The sequence below is a fragment of the Rattus norvegicus genome, chromosome X, assembly GCF_021556685.1.
Source record: "Rattus norvegicus strain SHRSP/BbbUtx chromosome X, alternate assembly SHRSP_T2T, whole genome shotgun sequence".
In the NCBI taxonomy this organism is placed as follows: Eukaryota; Metazoa; Chordata; class Mammalia; order Rodentia; family Muridae; genus Rattus; species Rattus norvegicus.
In genome coordinates this window covers 9,939,190-9,941,807 of record NC_141554.1, presented here as the reverse complement: position 1 = coordinate 9,941,807, position 2,618 = coordinate 9,939,190, and positions in this window count along the sequence as shown.

The window sequence follows — 2,618 nt, the reverse complement described above, 5'->3', positions numbered from 1 at the left end:
GTGCCATGCATTCTGTGCATGAACTGTGCCACTTTTCCCAAATCAGACTACTAAATTTATGCTTATCCTCTCTGCCATCAGTAAATAGAAAGAAGGAATGTGGTCACAATTAAAGTCATTGCTGTAAAAATGGAGGGATAAAGCTGGAAGAGTTTGAAAAAACATTGCCAACACTGTGTTCCTTCTCATTTATGCTATGCTTGCATTTTCCTACATACTTTGAGAACTGTATTTGTGGCCAGAAAAAAAGGACAAATTCTTCTAGCAAGCAACAATGTCTAAGGGAGCAATTGGAAGACACAGGTACTCACAGGTATGCACAATGAAATAAATAGTGATAAAATTAAACACATTAATGTTGGGAATCTACAACAGCCAGAAGTTATGTATCACTCCAATCCAAATAGGGTTCAAAGAGCAACCACATATGTACTTATTGATTTGGGGAAATAGAAAGTTGGTCAGGAAAGGCACATAAAGAGACATAAAGAGTGCTGAATGGCCTCTGGACAAGAACAACCAGCATTGAAACACTATGAAAAGTTCACATGCACCAATTAAACATGAAAATATTATACAAATTTCTTTTTCCTAAGCATTAATCTACAATCTTTTCAATAAATCATTGTCCCACAGAAATGGTTACTTCAAATGCTTTATTTTGTTCATTTATTGACTGAATAGTTGCAGTGCAGTGCAATGGAAGACACATGTGCACACACATGCACACACACACACACACACACACACACACACAAACACACACACACTACCAATCCAAGAATTCCACACAACCTGGAGGCAACTCTGTATGTGTTATATTAACCATGAAGTGGGTGTTATGAATCATGTTTAAAAGATTAGGAAACGATGATTCAAGAGAAAATGAAATTGCCCAAGGCTGTATAGCCAGTAAGAAATGAAACTGTATTTGAGGCTCAGGCCTGGGAAAAACATGTTATCAGTCCAGACATGGCCCGAGCTGGTGATCCTCTTGTTCTTAGTCACCACCATAAACCCTACACCCAGCTCCCAAATGCACCTAAAGAAATATCCATGTTGAAGGCTACTGCTCATGATGATGGTCCAACACAGGTCTTCTGGATCTGTCAGAGTAGCATTTGTTGGAAGTCTACTGAGTTGTTCTCTACTCAAAAACCACAATTATATGGCCGATACATGTCCAGTACCAGTACCTAACAATACTCTCTCATGTGCTTACCAATTCTCTCTCTCTCTCTCTCTCTCTCTCTCTCTCTCTCTCTCTCTCTCTCTCTCTCTCTCAGTGAATTTGCCGTGTATGCACAAGGAGAGTAGATATTCTGCTATTATATGATGAGAAGTTCTACATACATTTATCAAGCACACTTGGTCCAAAGTGAGTTCAAGTCTAGTACTTCCTTAGCAGTTCCTCTCTAGTTTACCTATCCATGGATGAAATTGAATATCCAAATCCACTACTACTCTCATATCATTCTCTATCTCTTCATTATCTTAGCAAAATTCATTGTAAAATTTGCTCCAGAAGTGATTTAAGAACTCAAAAAAGAAAGCACAACTAAGCCTTCTATTTCTTACATATTAAGAAACATCAGTACATTTATAACATTGACTTTCTAAAGGACGATCCACTGCAGACAAAATTTACCACCTCTTCAACAAAGTAGAATAGCTTTATGCTAAGCCTACCTATCTTTTTTTTCTGGAAAAAAAAAAGAGAGCCAAATAGGTATGGCCATATTCCTGGCCCTGTTTCTATGATTGTTATACATATGTATAACAGTTTATTACTGAAGTAGAGAAGGTAGTCGGGAACCACAAATTATAATCATTTTGCATATACTTGCTTTTACTACATTTTAACTTACCTTTAGCAATTAACTAGAAAACAGAGTAAACTCCAAGTGACACTAACCTGAGCAGCGGCAAGATGTTTCAATCTCCCTAAAACATCAACTAAATAAATGTTCAATAAATGGTAGCTACAATAGTATTCAGACTTATGAGCCCTGTTTCATCCAATGGAGAACTCTGTGGCCATATCCTATCAACCAGTTGCTCAAATCATCTTAGGTTTTGAGGGTCCAGGTCTCTTAACAATATACTTTTTGGATATCATTTTGGACTGTATGGTATTATAAGCTCAAAAACTGAATACTCTCTGATATTGTTTATGTAGAGAGTCCTCTTCTTCTAGAGCTCTTGCATTTGAAATACTTTTATTTCTGGCTGTGTACCTCATCTGACAGCTTTGCTGGTGGCACAGAAGGACATCAAGAAAATCTATTATCTTTGGAAGACTTCTTTAGATCTGGTTGCAGCCTTAGTCTTCCAATGATTAGCTGCATTCATAGTCATCATGAACCTACCCTGATACTTGCCTACAAGTGCTTTTGAGTTTATTGTTTTGTTTTGAAGACTGCAATTTGAATGCTTCAATGAAGTCCATGAGAATACCGTTGACTACATCCAAAAAAGAGATGGGTGACATTCTTTATCTGATGAATGGAGTAAGTGTTTCTGGGAACTATCAAAAGACAGAAGGACAAAGAGGAGGAGGTGAAGGAGGAAGAGGAGGAGGAGACAGAGAGTCTGCCTGTCCTCTTTAGATAGCACCA